Genomic DNA, 17,535 nt, shown 5'->3' on the forward strand with positions numbered 1-17,535 from the left:
CTGGAGTTCCCAGATGGAGCCCTGCATGAGGCTCCCTGTTCAGTGGGGAGTCTACTTCTCCCTCTGCCCCTCACCCTGCTCATGCTCTCACATGTGCTCTCTCTCTCAAATAAATAAATAAAACCTTAAAAAAATGAAATGGAAGAAAAACTTCTAATAAACTCATTCTATGAGACCAGCATTATCTTAATCCCCAAAGACCCCACCAAAAAGGAGAACTACAGACCAATATCCTTGATGAACATGGATGCAAAAATTCTCACCAAGATACTAGCCAATAGGATCCAATAGTACTTTAACAGGATTATTCACAACCAACTGAGATTTATTCCTGGACTGCAAGGGTGGTTCAATATCGGCCAATCAATCAACATGATACATCACACTGATAAAAGAAGGACAAGAACCATATGATTCTCTCAATTGATGCAGAGAATGCATTTGACAAAATATTATATCCTTTCTTGAGAAAAAACTCTCCAGTGTAGGGATAAAAGGAACATACCTCTATATCATAAAAGCCATTTACAAAAACCCCTCAGTGAATATCATCCTCAGTGGTGAAAAACAGAGCTTCACCCCTGAGGTCAGGAACACAACAGGGATGCCCACTCTCACCACTGTTGTTCAACATAGTACAAGAAGTCCTAGCCTCAGCAATCAGACAACAGAAAGAAATAAAAGGCATCCAAACTGGCAGAGTCAAACTCTCAGTCTTCACAGATGACATGATACTTTATGTGGAAAAACCCAAAAGATCCCACTCCAAAATTGTTAGAATTCATACAGGAATTCAGCAACATGGCAGAATATGAAATCAGTTGTGTTTTTTTTTTAATATTTTATTTATTTGACAGAGAGAGGGAGAGAGATCACAAGTAGGCAGAGAGGTAGGCAGAGAGAGGGAGGGAAGCAGGCTCCCTGCTGAGCTGAGAGCCCAATGCTGGACTCGATCCCAGGACCCTGAGATCATGACCTGAGCCGAAGGCAGAGGCTTAACCCACTGAGCCACCCAGGTGCCCAATCAGTTGCATTTCTATACACTAACAATGAAACAGAAGAAAGAGAAATTAAGCAAGTGATCCCATTTACGATTGCACCAAAAACCATACATAGGAATAACCTAACCAAAGAGATAAACGATGTATACTCCAGAAACAACGGAATACCTATGAAAGAAATTGAGGGAGACACAAAGAAATGGAAAAACATTCCATGCTCATGAACTGGTAGAATAAATATTGTTAAAATGTCTATGCTACCCAGAGCAATCTACACATCAGTGCAACCCCTATCAAAATAACATCAACATTTTTCACAGAGCTGGAACAATCCTAAAATTTGTATGGAACCAGAAAAGGCCCCAAATAGCCGGAGAAATGTTGAAAAATGAAAATGTTGAAAAAGAAAAATCAAAGCTGATGGCCTCACAAGCTCTATTACAAACCTGTAATCATCAAGACATTTTGGTACTGGCACAAAAAAGGACAAATAGATCAAGGAACAGAATAGAGAACCCACAAATGGACCCTCAACTCTATGGTCAATTAATCCTCGACAAAGTAGGAAAGAATATCCAATGAAAAAAGGACAGTCTCTTTAGCAAATGATGTTTGGAAAACTGGACAGCCACAAGTAGAAGAATTAAATTGGACCATTTTCCTATACCATACAAAGATAAACTCAAAATGGATGAAAGATCCATATGTTAGACAGGAATCCAACAAAATCCTAGAAGAAAATACAGGTAGGAACCCCTTTGACTTTGGCCACAGCAACTTCTTGCTAGACACAGGCAAGAGATATGCTGGCTAATTCAATTAAAAAAATAAGAAATAAGAAATAAAAGCACACAAATTTAAGAGGAAGAATAAAACAGTCTTTATTCACAGATTACATCATCATCTATGTAGAAAAATCCCAAAGAATCTACCAAAAAAACCCCTCCTAGGGGAGCCTGGGTGATTTAGCTGGTTAAGAATCTGAATCATGATTTCAGCTCATGTCATCTCAGGGTCATGAGATCGAGGCCCAAGGTGGGCTCCCCACTTAGTGCAGAGTCTGCTTGAAATTCCCTCTGCCCCTACCCCACACACACAACCACACACTCTCTATGTCTACTCTAAAATAAAGAAATAGATCAGTAAGAAACCTACAAAACACAGATGAAAAAAATTTAAAAAGATCTAAGTAAATGGAGATACTCAATGTTCATGGATTAGAAAAAACTCAATATTGTTAACATTATCAATTCTTCCCAACTTGCTGAGGCTGAATGACCAACTGAGCACTCAACTACAAGCTTAACTATGTGCACAAGGGCAGGGGAGCATGTCTCTTTTTATTTTACTCACCAACATATCCCTAACATAGTGCCCACAGATTAAACAGATACATGTTTAATAAACAAGCCAATTATTTTGGATATACCAGAACGGACTCTTGCATCAAACAGGATGTTGGACATTAGATAAGATATTGGACTGAATGAATTCTAAAGTCACTGAATCTTAAGATGCTCATTCCATGTGATGTGTTGAAGAGTTCCATTTTGACAAGTCAGTTCAAAATACAACTGACAAAGTCTACTACTCCGCAGCAATATGCTAAGCAAAATACTACTTGCTCTTTACGTATGGCAATCTACCATTATTTCTGATCAAAAGAAATAGCAGTTGGAAAATTTATAGGGGTCTTTTTTTTTTTTTTAAGATTTTATTTATTTGAGAGAGAGAGAGAAAAAGAGCGCACATGTGAGCACAAGCAGGAGGAGGGGCAGAAAGTGAAGGAGAAGCAGACTCCCCACTGAGCAGGGAGCCCAACTCAGCCTCTATCCCAAGACCCTGGGCTCATGACCTGAGCCAAAGGCAGATGCTTAACTGATAAGCTAAGACACCCAGGCACCTCCGCAGGGGTCTTTTAAATAATACGCAGCTCACAGTGCTGTGACCTCAAGACAAACACATCCATTTCAACTCAGTGTGTGAAAGCATTTAGTTAGGGCACCTGGGTGGCTCAATTGGCTTAGCGCCTGTCTTCAGCTCAGGTCATGTTCCCAGAGTCCTAGGATAGAGTCTCACATCTGGCTCCCTGCTCATCAGGGAGTCTGCTTCTCCCTCTATCCCTCCCCGCTGCTTGTGATATCTCTCTCTTGCTCTTTCTCTCCTAAATAAATAAATGAAATTTTTTTAAAGCATTTAGTTAAAAGGTTACCCTTATCATAATCCAAAAATTAGAATGTAAAATCAGACCAAAAAATGTTATGTCTCTTTAGGCACCGAAAAAAAACAAACAAACAAAACTGGGAACTACAGTGTAGGCATATATATTTTCATATACTTTAGGCATTTTAAATGTAGAAGATAATAAGGGGCAGAAAACTTATCAGTCCTACAGGAAATATTTTCCCCTTCTCTGAGCCCAAAGGGGCTCTATAAATATTTTTGACTGAATTGAACCACTGAAACACACATATCCCCCACACTTACAGCAATTCTGCCAATTCTACCAAGTGAAATGGCTTTTAATTCTTACTTTAATGCCACATCATTTTTGTCAAATGAGCAATATATCTTAAATTAACACCTCACTTGGATGCCTAAAACTACAATTTTCACATATACTAGAAACAGTATAACAACATTTAGCAAAGTCTAACTGGAAACTATCTTCTTCCCAAAATAACTGAACACATTCAAAAGTATAAAATCGTGGTGCACATGGTCCAATTTCTTTTTGTGCCAAATGTGGTTAGCCAGCTTCTTGCTTTTAGATGATGTGTTTGCACCTATTCATTTTCAAGTGGCTCTTGAACTAAAATAGAACAGCGAAAATATGAGTGTGACTCAAAATTGGACAAGACAGGCTGCAAGGACTATTAGGCATGAGAATTCAAATGACTATATAGTAGACCCATCACAATAGTAGAAACAGGAAAATTCTTAATTTATAATAAGAAAATGAACGTGAATAATTTAGAATTAGAATACTTACCAACTATAATTCTGAGCTTTGAAAAACCAAGCCAGTCTTGGGGAAAACAAACAAACAAACAATTACCATAGCCTCTATTTATTATACAGTCCCTCCACTATTCCAGTTCTCAGGCAAGAGCCATACCAAAATGAATACATATGTGCAAGTATGTCCTTGCCCCTGAAAAGGGAACAAAAGGGCCTTAGTAATTCACATTACTTTAGTGGATACCTATTTTTATTTGTCTAGCAATAATCTCAAAACACTCTTTTCTGACAATAAGCCCTCCTTCTGTTCAAACCTCAACACCATGGCCAAACAGATCCAAAGATGGACACTGAATACAAACTAATTAGACCAATTAACCCAATTCCTAAGATTTTTGGACTGATGACCAGAGACTCCATCATGACACTTGTTTCTCTTACAGCAGAAACTTTTAAGATGTAAACTAGGAATTGTTGGTGGCCATATTTTTTCCCATATGAAGAAAGCCAATATGCAGTGAAAGAAAGTCCTAAATACACACAAGCAAGAGAGTCTTAGTCAAGTCCCTATCATTTTGTTTGAGAGAATCCTGAAGTGTAGCTCCAACTGTTCCCATCTTCAGTCTTGATAAATCCACTGTTCCTTTAATTCTATGAAATATACTTTCCAATAAATTCTTTTTGCATAAGCTAGTTTAAACTGAGTTTCTGTCACATGAAACCTCTTAAGTCCTACTATAAGTATAAGCTACCAAAAAGACATAAAAGATACACACACACACACACACACACACACACACACACACACACTTATTTTTTAAAAGATTTTAAGTAATCTCTACACCCAATGTGGGATTCAAACTCACAACCCTAAGATCAAGAGTCACATGTTCTTCCAACTAAGCCACCTGGACACCCCATAAGATATATTTCAATAGGTTTCATATAGTAGTATGAGAACAAAAATGCAGGTGAAGGAAGAAGACAGTATCTAAAAAGTTGACAATTTCCCAGATAAACAGTATACTGGATATGATGAAAAAAAAAAGAAAAGGAAAGTTTAACCAACGAAGTATGGGTAGCTCAGTTGGCTAAGTGCCTTCAGCTCAGGTCATGATCTCAGAGTCCGAAGACTGAGCCCCACATCGGCTCCCTGCTCACAGGGAGTCTGCTTCTCCTTCTGCTCCTCACACTGTTCATGCTCTCGTTCTCTCAAATATATATATAAAATCTTAAAAATAAGTATGGTAATAAAACAGAAACACACACACAAATCAACAGAATAGAATTGAGAGCCCAGGAAAAAAAATCCATGATTATATGGTCAATTAATAGACAACAAAGGAGGCAAGAATATACACTGGTGAAAAGATCGTCCCTTCAATAAGTAGTGTTGGGAAAACTGGATAGCCACATACAAAAGAATGAAAGTGGACCACTTTCTTATACCAAACAGAAAAGTAAACTCAAAATGCTTAAAGATTTAAATATGAGACCTGAAACCATAAAACTCCTAAAAGAAAACATAGGCAGTAGTCTCTTGTACATCAACCTTAGCAAAAGTTTTCTGGATATGTCTCCTCCGGCAAGGAAAACGAGAACAAAAAAAAACAATTGGGATTAAATCAAACTAAAAAGCTTTTGCACAAAGAAGACCATCAACGAAATGAAAAGCCAAATAAAGAAATGAAAGAAAAGAAAGAAAGAAAAGAAAGAAAAAAGGCAACATACTGAATGAAACAGGGTATTTGGAAATGACATATCCAATATGGAGTTAATATCCAAAATATATTTAACAAAATCCATGTAATTCAACACTAAAACAAACAAAAACAAATCCAATAAAAAGTGGGCAAATACATGAAAGAACATTTTTCCAAATAAGACATAGAGAGGGCCAATAGACACATGAAAAGAGATCAACATCACTAATCATCAGGGAAAGGTAAGTCAAAACCACAATGAGATACCACCTCACACAGTCAGAAGGGCTAGTATCAAAAAGACAAGAAGTAACAAGCGCTGGCAAGGATGTAGAGAAAAGAAAACGTTCATGCACTATTGGAGTAATGTAATTGTAATCAAATGTAATCAATGTAATCAAATGTAAATTGACGCAGGTACTGTGGAAAGGTGAAGAGGGCTTAAGAGGTACAAATTTCCAGTTATAAGTAAGTCATGGGGCACCTGGGTGGCTCACTCAATTTAGCATCTGACCCTTGGTTTCAGCTCAGGTCATGACCCAGAGTTGTGGGATCAAGCCTTACGACAGGCTCTGTGCTCAGCATGGAATATGCTCAAGATTCTCCCCCAAATAAGTAAAATCTTAAAAAATTAATTAACTAATTAATTAAATTAAATAAGTCATGGGGATGAAAAGTACAGCACAGGGAATATGGTCAATAATAAAATAAGTCTGAATGGTAACACATGGTAACTACACTTCCTGCGGTGAGCATTTCACAATGCATATAATTGTTAAATCACTATGTTGTACACCTATATTATATGCCAACTGTACCTCAATTAAAAATAAAAATACTCAAAAAACTGATTAGCTGAAATGACATAATGGAAAAGGAACAGCTATGTAAATATTGCTTGCCTCACAATGACTGACTAGTACTTTTACGCTGAATAACACTCGCTATAAACAAACAAAAACCTGTATTAGGATGGTAAGATTTATACGTGACTGTTCCAGATCAGATTATTGTTACCAATTTTCTACTCCCTCCCTATTACAGATTTGTACATTTAGAGCCCTTATCATGTGATTTTGTAATACCTCTCACTACAGTCAGTGGAGCAAAGTATTTCCCAGCCTAAAAAATTTGGGGCTTAGCCATGTAATTCACTTTGATCAATGGAATACCAATAAACAAAACTTGGTCAAAGACTTTAAATGTCTTAAGTTATTTGGCTTGGTCTCTTGAGCTCCTGCCATCTATCCTAAGAAGATGGTGGCCCAGGAAGTCAGGAGACCCAAAATGGAACTCATGACAAAAACGTGAATCCAATCCACAGAAGGAAGTAGAATCTCCCTCACAGACCCACAGAACCATGAGTTAAAAACCTAATTGTTTGTTGTTGTAAGCCATCAAACATTTTTGCATTGTTATATAGCACTACCACGACAATGGCTGAGTAATTCAGTGACCTGTTTAATGTCTTCAGCAGGGGCACCTGGCTGGCTTAGTCAGAACAGCACAGGACTCAGTCTCAGGGTTGTGAGTTGAAGCCCCACACTGGGTGTAGAGATTAGTTAAAAATAAATAAATAAACAAACAAACAAACAAACTTTAAATGTCTTCAGTATTATTATGCTATCTTTAAATTAAATAAAAATCAGAAATAGCTAACACTGCAACTAACAAATCTATCTCTCAAGGAGATACTGATATGGCTTTTAACTACTGCCTAAAAAATCGTGATTTCTGTAATTTTTATATTCCACTGAATTAAAATGTACCTCAACAGACTAACCTTCTAAAACTAATATTCAATTCTAGATATACCCAATTTGTAAACCTTTGACCCATGCATTATACTGTAGTTTAGAAAACCCTACTCAGCAGTATCTCCTAGGCAATAACATAGATGAAAAATATTTTTAAAATACTCTCAATTTTTTTTTTTAATCAGGATTGACTTTAACTCTAGATTTTTCTCTTGGTTTTTCTGCCATAATTATTTATGCAATCTATTCAAGAGTAAGGTTGATAAAATTATATACATTATATTATTGTCACTTATTGCCTGGAAAACTAAGGTCTGATGGCTATACAATTCAGAGTTCAATAAACTTGGCTTAAGACTAATAATAAGTTTTGTGCCCAGCAGGTACAGGCATATGGTCAAGGGGGAAAAGAAATCCATCACATGACAGAAGAGACCATCTACTAAGATATCCACTTCATAGTTCTAACTCCCCTTGGTATAATAAAACCAAAGTTTTGTGATCTGTGGGCCACCATCTAACATTTGGCATGTTGTATAATGCTGCATAAAGCATACACCACACTTCTTTCTGTCCAATATGTCCATGGGAATGGTGTCTCAGCTCTATGAACACATGGGTTTCTTTATCTGAAAAATAAGGGATAGGGCTAGTTGATCTCCAAGATCTCTAAGCTCTAAAGCTTCTATATATCATTTATCTTCAAAGCCATGGCACAGAGAAAAACAATTTCTCTAACAAGTTACAGAGCCAGAAGGAGAACACAGAAATCCTCAGTTGAGAAATCTATTTACTAGCATATTACCCTTCCAAGGACTGGTAATTATTACACTATTACAAACATTTTGAGTCTAAACCACTGTCTCTTCTGCTCTCACATAACACACTCTATGAAAGTATACGAAAGTACAACACCAAGCAGAATTAAGAGGGAAAACTAGTGAATTCATGTTTACTGTGTATCTCCACATAATTGGCACTTAGTTAACAGAGGAAATGGTAATTCCCAATTTGCTGGGTCTAGCAGAGAGAGACTCAAGGTAGAATCTAAAACTTCATAAACTGGGACACCTGGGTGGCTCAGTGGGTTAAAGCCTCTACCTTCGGCTCAGGTCATGATCCCAGAATCCTGGGATCAAGCCCCTCATCAGGCTTTCTGCTCAGCAGGGAGCCTGTCTCCTCCTCTCTCTCTCTGCCTGCTTCTCTGCCTACTTGTGATCTCTGTATGTCAAATAAATAAATAAAATCTTAAAAAAAAAAAAAAAACTTCATAAACTTGGCAACCAGACATGGTTCCTAAGAAAACTAAGACACTTCACAATTACCTTTTTCATCTATTCAATCTGCACAAAATCAGCAGTGAGGGGCACCTGAGTCACTGCACCAAAACAACTAAAGAAAAGAAGGCAAATGATTTTAATTGTTTTTTTTTTCCTTTTAAGTCTACAGGCAAAGCTCTGACTTCTGTCTTTGAAACACAGAGCCCTCTGTGTTTAGTATAATACTGAATGTTTGTGAGATATGCCTGACTTAACACCTTTTAACCCATTAGAAATTTAAATATGTAAGACCCGAAAGCTTCTTGGCATATAGTATACATGTTTGTATGCGTCATGCATTTCTCTCTGCCTGGTTCTACAGAATTAGTGAGCCACATAAAAGAATTAGAGTTTTTGAAAATCCCTCACATTAACTAGGTTTCAAGAAAAGGCATTTTTCTTTGATTTGGAAGAAATTTTTTTTTAATTTATTTATTTGAGAGAGCAAGCACGCACACACATGAGCCAGAGGAGGGGCAGAAGGAAAAGGACGAGCTCCCCTGCTGAGGGGAGCCCTATGTGGGAGAGGGGGATATTAATCCCAGGACCCTGAGATAGTGACAGGAGCCAAAATCAGACACTTAACCAATTGAGCCACCCAGGTGCCCCTACTTTGGTAGAATTTGTAACAAGGAAGAGATACTATACTTCAGACTACTCTCTAATCTTTTGAGTAAAATGATTCAGCAGGTTGCTTCTGAGGAAAGTTGAGCAATATGAAAAAAAAAGTTTTAAAATCCTAAAAACAGGACTTCTTTTTTTTTTTTTAAAGATTTTATTCATTTATCTGACAGAATATCACAAGTAGGCAGAGAGGCAGGCAGAGAGAGAAGAGGAAGCAGGCTCCCCGCTGAGCAGAGAGCCCGACCTGGGGCTCGATCCCAGGACCCTGAGATCATGACCTGAGCCGAAGGCAGCGGCTTAACCCACTGAGCCACCCAGGCGCCCCTAAAAACAGGACTTCTAAATTGTGTTGCAGAAACTAAACAAAAACACAAAGGCACAGAATAATCTGAAGATATTAATATTTAGAAAATATGACATACCTAAAATTTCATGAGTAGTTTCTATGAATTTAGATGTCATACGTCTACAAAAGCAAAGGGGAAAAAATTAAGTCACCATTCATTGGGAAAATAATTCAAAGTAAAAATTTTTCTAGTACTAGATTTTTCTACTTTACTCTCACAAGGCAACAAAACCCAAAGGTACTTTATCTAATTAGAAGAGCTAATTATTCAATGACCCCATAACTATTTCTACTGAATATCCCACCCACTAAAGGATGTTTTTAAATGCCTTTTGATGTTTTAAATAGGAAAAGTGTGATAAAATACAAGCTACCAGAAATCCAATATTTGAGTTTCTCATGTTATTGAATTTGCATGCTGATGTCCATATTGGTATTTGTCATGTCTTTGAATCCTGGGTCATAAGCCACAACAGACTTGCTGCATACTGAGGGCAGAGATAGGAATATTAGAGCTCCAAGCTCTAATACCACTCATACAGAATCCAGTTAATTTTTTAACACGCATTCACTGTTGTTGCTGATGCTGAACACATATTATTTGACAAGCATAGTTACAGTCTTCTCCAACTGTATGTCTAAGAGACATTTCAAACTCAACATATTCAGAAATCACACTTCCAACCATTCCCTACCAACCTACCCCTCGCTCCATACTACCTTCCTACAGGTTTTCTCATCTCATTAATGACAATTCAATCCTTCTAACTCTGGCCAACTGTATCAGTCACGCTATTCCTATGCTATGCCTATTCCTCTTGTTCTCTTTTTCTCCTTTCTCAAACTAACTCTCTCCACTCTCTCACCTTACATCTACACTATCAGGAATTACTTTGGCTCTATCTTCAAATTACATCCAGAAACCAATCATTTCTCACTACCTCTATTGCCACTACCAACTCCCAATCCCACCCATCATCATCCCTTACCTAGATTTTTCTAAAAGTCTCTGAAAATACTCTCTGCTTCTTTACTTGCTCCCCTATGGTCTATTTTCAAAAGCATCCAAAATGATCCTTTTAATTTAGTTCTTGCCAGTCCTCTGATCAAAACTGTCCAATGGCTCCCCCATATTAATCATAATAAAAGCCAAGTGACCTTCAAAGCTATTATATGCCTGTTCTACAAAGGCCCCTACTCACTACTTCCCCTACCCCCATCTTACCTTACCTTTGTGACTTCTCTCCTTCAATTCTCCCCCTTGTAGACTCAATTCCATCTAAAACAATCTCCCTGCTCTCTGCTTTCTCTCAAACGACCCTGGCACACTTGCTCTGGCTGTTGCAAAACAGAACACTTTCTCGCAGATGTCTGCTAACATGTTTACTTCCCTGTTCATATCTTCGTTCAAATCTCATCCTCCTCAGAGAGCTACCCTGATTGCCTTATCTTATACTACTTCCCCACCACCCATTTCCAATCCCCATTTATCCTGATCTACTTATTTTCTTTCCCAGAACACTTATTTTCTAACATAAAATCTAATTTACTTTTGTGTCATATTTACTGTTTATTGTCTGTTTCTCCCAGCAGGATGTAGCTTCTTCAAAAGTAAGGATAATTGTTTTATTCATTGATATAACCCAAGCACCTAGAAGAATGCCTGGCATACAGCAGACAGATAAACATTTGCTGAATAAATGAACGAATGACTATCCAAGATTGAGTAAATTCAAAGTTCCTAAAACTCAAGAGGCCATATAGGACCCCACAGCCTGATCAGAACTTTGACTCTAAAGGATGATAATAATAGCAGTGACAGTTTTTTCCCCTGGGTAAATAACCCGCATACACTTGACATCACATGGAACTTCCACAGGTTTAGGATATAATGAGCTAACTTTTAAAAGAAGATAGTAAACTAAAATGTTAGAGACCTCCTCACCAAATTTCCCATTCATGCAAGGAAAACAAGAATAACAAGTCAACCATATTAAGAAATTATTGTTGATATTTCTGAGAGCATGAAAATGGTGGTACTGTCATGAGAGAGTCCTTGTCTTTTGGCAATACATAGTGAAATATTCACAAATTAAATAATAGGCTGAGATTTGCTTCATAAAATCTGGGTGGGCACAGAGGAAACTAGACTGGTCATCATTTGATAACTGCCGAAATTGGTAAAAGGCCTCAGGAATATTTATATCATTCACTTTGATTTTGTATGCTTGAAATTTGTATTTTATATGCTCAAAATTTGACAAAAACAGAAGAAAGTAATAGTACAGAAAGTAAAGGGAAAAAAGCCTATATTTCCTTTAGCACCTAGCACATTATATGGCACACAAATAAACATGATGAAAAAATAAAGTACATGTCATAACTAAAGAACAGTTCCTATAAAATCCCACAATGACAAGAGCAGATTAAAACAAAAATGAGGGGCACCTGGGTGGCTCAGTGGGTTAAGCCTCTGCCTTCGGCTCAGGTCATGGTCTCAGGGTCCTGGGATCGAGCCCCGCATCAGACTCTCTGCTTGGTGGGGAGCCTGCTTTCCCCCTCTCTCTGCCTGCCTCTCTGTTTACTTGCTATTTCTCTCTGTTAAATAAATAAAAGATCTTTTAAAAGAAAGAAAGAAAGATAGATGAATGCCCAAAGTAAGGCCGTCGTAAAGGAAAAATGGCATGCAAAGCGATGGCCACACTGACCTCAGATCTGGATAACAGAAAGGGGACAACCCAAAAAAACTTTCCATCTTTTTACAAGATAAAAGGCATTGTACTTTATTCTATAAAGGTCATTCATATAAATTCAAAATATAATCAACAGGGACAAGAAAATGTGGCTGAAATTTTATGTACCAAATAATACTACAGCATAATTAGAAGGAATACTAATAGAAATGTTAAGGATCAATTTGACCAGAAAACAAATACAGCAGGAAGAAAACAGTATCTCAACCTCAGAAAGGTCAAGTAAACAAAAAAATTTTAAGGGCATAGAAAATTTAAATCTTATAAGTGCTAAGGTAGTATAAACTAGATATACATGGGCACCTGGGCAGCTCAGTCAGTTAAGAATCTGCCATCAGCTCAGCTCATGATCTCAGGGTCCTGGGACTGAGCCCCATGTGGGGCTCCCTGCTTAGCACAGAGTCTGCTTCTCCCTCTCCCTCTGTTCCTCCTCCCTGTTCATGTGTGTGTGCATTCTCTCTGGCTCTCAAATTAAAAAAAACAAACAAAACAAAACAAAACAAAAAACACTCTAGATATATAAAACTTGAATCCTTCAAAACAATTTGCATAACCTCTGGAAGCAGTTTCAACAATTTCCCCAACTGATTAATTCTGCTCTAGTAAAATGATATTAGCCTATGGGGCTTATGATCAAAAACAATTTTTTGAGAGCCACCCATCTAGATCATGTACAGATAAATGTTTGGGTTTTGTTCTTAAATTCACATTCAAGTAACTAAAAGTAAAAACTTAATGGACTAAGTGAAAAAAAGTATAAATTTTCCCATCAGGAAAAGAAACTTATTTATGCCAGCTTATTCTACTAATGTGCCAAAGAGTAAGATGTGATGTATGTGTTTCACATTCTAGGAATACCAGATTTTTAGCTACCACCTACATAAGAGCTTATATAAAAACACCTCAAGTACCTATTTTAGTTTGATTTTCTCTTGCTTCTTACTCTTACTTGCCACAAAATCTCAAATTCTTAATAAAAACAAAGAATAGGTACCTGAGATGTTTTTATGCCATTAATTCCCAGTACAATACCGTGAACCCTGCTGCTGATCAAAAAGGAAATGAGATTTTTTTTCTGATTACTACAAATATTTTCATTTTGTAAAAATTTATTTTCATGTAACCTAAACCAATCATCTTAATAAATCAAAATATTATACCAGATTTCAAAGAGGTGAAACCTATTTTAAATTTGCTCTCAAATCAAGTCCTTGAATATAGGGTTTATTTTATGTCTCTTCCACTCTAAAAGACAAAAGTAATATCACAATCTGCAAAGTCACTGCAGGACTGTGTTTATTACTTCATGAAACTCTTAAAAGGCTTATATACAAAGGTGTTATAAACAAGATGTAAACCATATGTACGATGGATTTAGACATTTTAATCATTACAGCACAAAAATGTAAATATTAAAGAAAGGTAGCATATATTTGTCAAGAACTAAATCATTTTATAGTCTCCAACTACACTCAACACTTTAGAACAGTGGTTCTGAAGGATAGGTAAAGGAATCCCAAATATCATGGATAGAAAAGGGATAAAGGACTAGTCATAATAAGACTCGGTGTTGTGAAAAAAGTTCCTAGTTGGTTGTGATATGTATATTCAACCATTTTAAATATGCCCATCCTGAAGGACTTACACTACAGAATCTCCTTATCTAATTTAATTTACACAGTATTCATTCAACTAACAATTATTAAGTGACAGGCATTATGGCAAACAATGAAAATGTATTCAAATAAAATGGGATTCTCTGCTCTCCAGAAAAGATGCCAACCACATGCCCAGAACTCCAAGAATATCTATATAGACCACAACAGATTTTTTTAAAAGACAGCAGTACTGTGTTATGCTTAAGAAACAGGTAATAAAGCAGTATGGCAGTAATAAAGCAATAAAGCAATATGTGCATCAGAGGAGTAAATAACCCTAATTAAGAAGTGAACAAATTCCATGGTTTTCCAAAGTACATTAAGTGGATGGGCACCTGGATGGTTCAGGTAGTCAAGCATCTGACTCTTGATCTCAGGGTTATGAGATGGTGCCCACATCAGGGTACCACACTGGGCATGGAGTCTGCTTAGAATTCTCTCTCCCTCTGCCCCTCCCCCTTCTCTGAAAAAAAGAAAAAGGCAGGGGTGTGGGGGGGAAGGAATACATTAAATGGAGCACTGAAGGAGTCTTTCACCAAGAGAGATCTAAACACATCTCCCACTATCCCCCATGGGTGAGATGGGGTACTGAGTTTGGGACTAAACCTACTACTAAACCTAATATAAGAGTTCAAGCTCTAATAAATATTGACAATGGGGGCCATTAAAGCCTGACTGTTAAACTCTCAACTATTAGAATCAGGTACACACACAACTGGGTTTAATCCTGCTTCCACTATTTACAAACTTAATGACCTTAGGTAAGTAAATCTCTCTAAACTTCAATTTCATTGAATTTAAAACAGAAGAAATAATAATCTACCTAAGAGTTGTTGGGAAAAATTAAATAATGTTATGTAGGTAAAAGCACTTAGCATACTGCCTGGCACTTAAAAAAGCTTAATACATATTAGTGATTATCATTTATTGTTCTTTTCTATAATACTATGAACCCTGGCTCAGTTATTACAGGGGCATTAGCAGTATCACCTACCTTCAACTTATTTAAAGATTTAGTTTGACCCACAACCATCTCTTATAATACATCTCAAACTCGGGATACCTGGGTGGCTCAGCTGGTTAAGTACCCAACTCTTGATTTCAGCTCAGGTCATGATCTCTGTGTAGTGGGACTGAGCCCTACACCAAGCTCCGTGCTCACTGTAGAGTCTGTTTGTCCCTCTCCTGCTGCTCCTCCCCCACTAAATGATCTCAGGGTCCTGGAATCGAGTCCCGCATCGGGTTCTCTGCTCAGCAGAGATCCTGCTTCCCTCTCTCTCTCTCTGCCTGCCTCTCCATCTACTTGTGATCTCTGTCAAATAAATAAATAAAATCTTTAAAAAAAAAAAAAAGAAACGGGGAGATATTCCATGTTTGTGTATAGGAAGACCCGATCTTGCTAAGATGCCAGTTCTTCCCAACTTGATGTACAGATCCGAGGCAATCCTAATTTAAATCCCAGATATATGCTCTGTGGATATCAACAAACTAATTCTGAAGTTTAGAGAGAAAGGCAAAAGACCCAGAATAACCAATACAATATTGAAGAACAAAATTTGAGGACTGACACTACCTGATTTACTAAAAAGATACAGTATTCAAGATAGTATGTTATTGGCAAAAGAATAAATAGATCAATGGAACAAAACGGAGCCCAGAAACAGACTCACATATACAGTCAAGCAATCTCTGACAAAAGAGCAAAAGCAACACAATGGAGAAAAGATATAGCCTTTTTAACAAATGGTACAAAAACACTGGACATCCATGTCCAAATAAAATGAATCCACAGACATTACCCCCTTCACAAAAACTAACTCAAAATGGACCACAGACCTAAATGTAAAATCAAAACTATAAAATTCATAGAAGATAACACAGGAGCAAATCTAGATGACCTTGATGATGACTTTTTAGATACAACACCAGAGGCATGATCCATAAAAGAAACTGATAAATGTGACATCATTAAAATTAAAATTTTCCACTCTGCGAAAGATACTGCTAAAAGAATGAAAAGATAAGCCACAGGCTGGGAGGCAATATTTGAAAAAGCCATATCCAACAACAGACAGTTATCCAAAATATACAACAATTCTCAAAACTCAAGAAAAATAACCTGATTTTTAAAATGGACAAAAGACCTTAACAGACATCTTATCAAAGAAGATATATACATGGCAGATAAGCATATGAAAATGAAGCATATGAAATAAAATGAAGCTCCACACATGTCATCAGGGAAATGCAAATTAAAACAATGAAATACCACTACACACCTACCAGAGGAGCTAAAATCCAGAACACTGACAAGACCAGATGCTGGCAAGAATGTGGAACAACAGGAATTCTCATTCATTACTGGGGGGAATAAAAAATAGGACAGTTACTATGGCAAACATTTGGTGGTTTCTTACAAAATGAAACATACTCTCACCGTAAAATATACTAATTGGGTTCCTTGGTGTTTACTAAAAGGAGCTGAAAGCTAATGCCCACACAAAAATTCGCACAAGGATGTTTAAAGAAGCTTTACTGATAATTACCAAACCTTGGAAGCATCAGAGATGCCCTCCAGTAGATGAATGGATAAACTGTGGTACATCCAGACAATGGTACACTATGAAGAGCTAAAAAGAAATAATCTATCATGTCACGAAAAGACATAAAGGAAACTTAAATGCATATTTCTTGAAGAAAGAAGCCAGTCTAAAATAGCTATACACTGCATGATTTCAACAATATAACATTCTAGACAAGAAAAAATTATGTAGACAGTAAAAAGATCAGTGGTTGTCAAGGGCTGCAGGGGGTGGGGGAGATGAAAAGCAGATGACTGAGGACTTCTAGGACAGTGAAACCACTCTATGATACTAAAATGGTTGATACAAGTCATTATATATTTGTCCAAACTCACAGAATATATAACACCAGAGTGAACCCTAATGTAAACTACAGACTTTGAATGGTAATCATGTGGCAATGCGGATTCATCAATTTTAACAAATGTACCACCCTTTGAGCTACGTTGATAAGGGGGAGGCTAAGCATGTGTGAGGGCAGAGGATATACACAAAAATCTGGGCCTTCTGCTGAATTTTGCTGAGAACCTAAAAATGCTCTAAAACATAAAGTCTATTTTTAAAAATAAAATAAAGTTGTAAATCAGATACATCCTCCCCATTAGAGGAACAAGCTCCTCTGGCCTTCAATCCCCACCGAAGTATTGTGCCAGAAAGCTCGAATTGCTCTTTCTTCTTTTTTAAAACGATTCAGTAGGTTTTACTATATTCACAAGGTTGTACAACCATCACCACAGTCTAATTGCAGAGCATTTTTATCACCCCAAAAAGAAACTTTGTACTCACACGCAGTCACTCCCCCAATTCTATCCCCCCAGCAAACTCTGTCAT

The 17,535-nt window shown here is 37.1% G+C and overlaps 1 protein-coding gene across 6 annotated transcripts in view; it reads right to left on the reverse strand.

Moving 5' to 3' along the window:
- RABGAP1L (RAB GTPase activating protein 1 like) overlaps positions 1-17,535 on the reverse strand; it is a 763,170-nt gene that overhangs the window by 704,651 nt on the left and 40,984 nt on the right. Inside the window, exon 1 of one of the 6 annotated variants that reach the window (XM_047704249.1) lies at positions 7,982-8,002. The exons of the other annotated variants lie outside the window; for them this stretch is intronic. The gene's annotated coding sequence lies outside the window, so the exon portion shown is untranslated. Of the gene's footprint in view, positions 1-7,981; positions 8,003-17,535 lie in introns of those variants that run through there. 6 annotated transcript variants of the gene reach the window in all.

Source organism: Lutra lutra, chromosome 15 (assembly GCF_902655055.1).
Source record: "Lutra lutra chromosome 15, mLutLut1.2, whole genome shotgun sequence".
NCBI classification, from domain to species: Eukaryota; Metazoa; Chordata; class Mammalia; order Carnivora; family Mustelidae; genus Lutra; species Lutra lutra.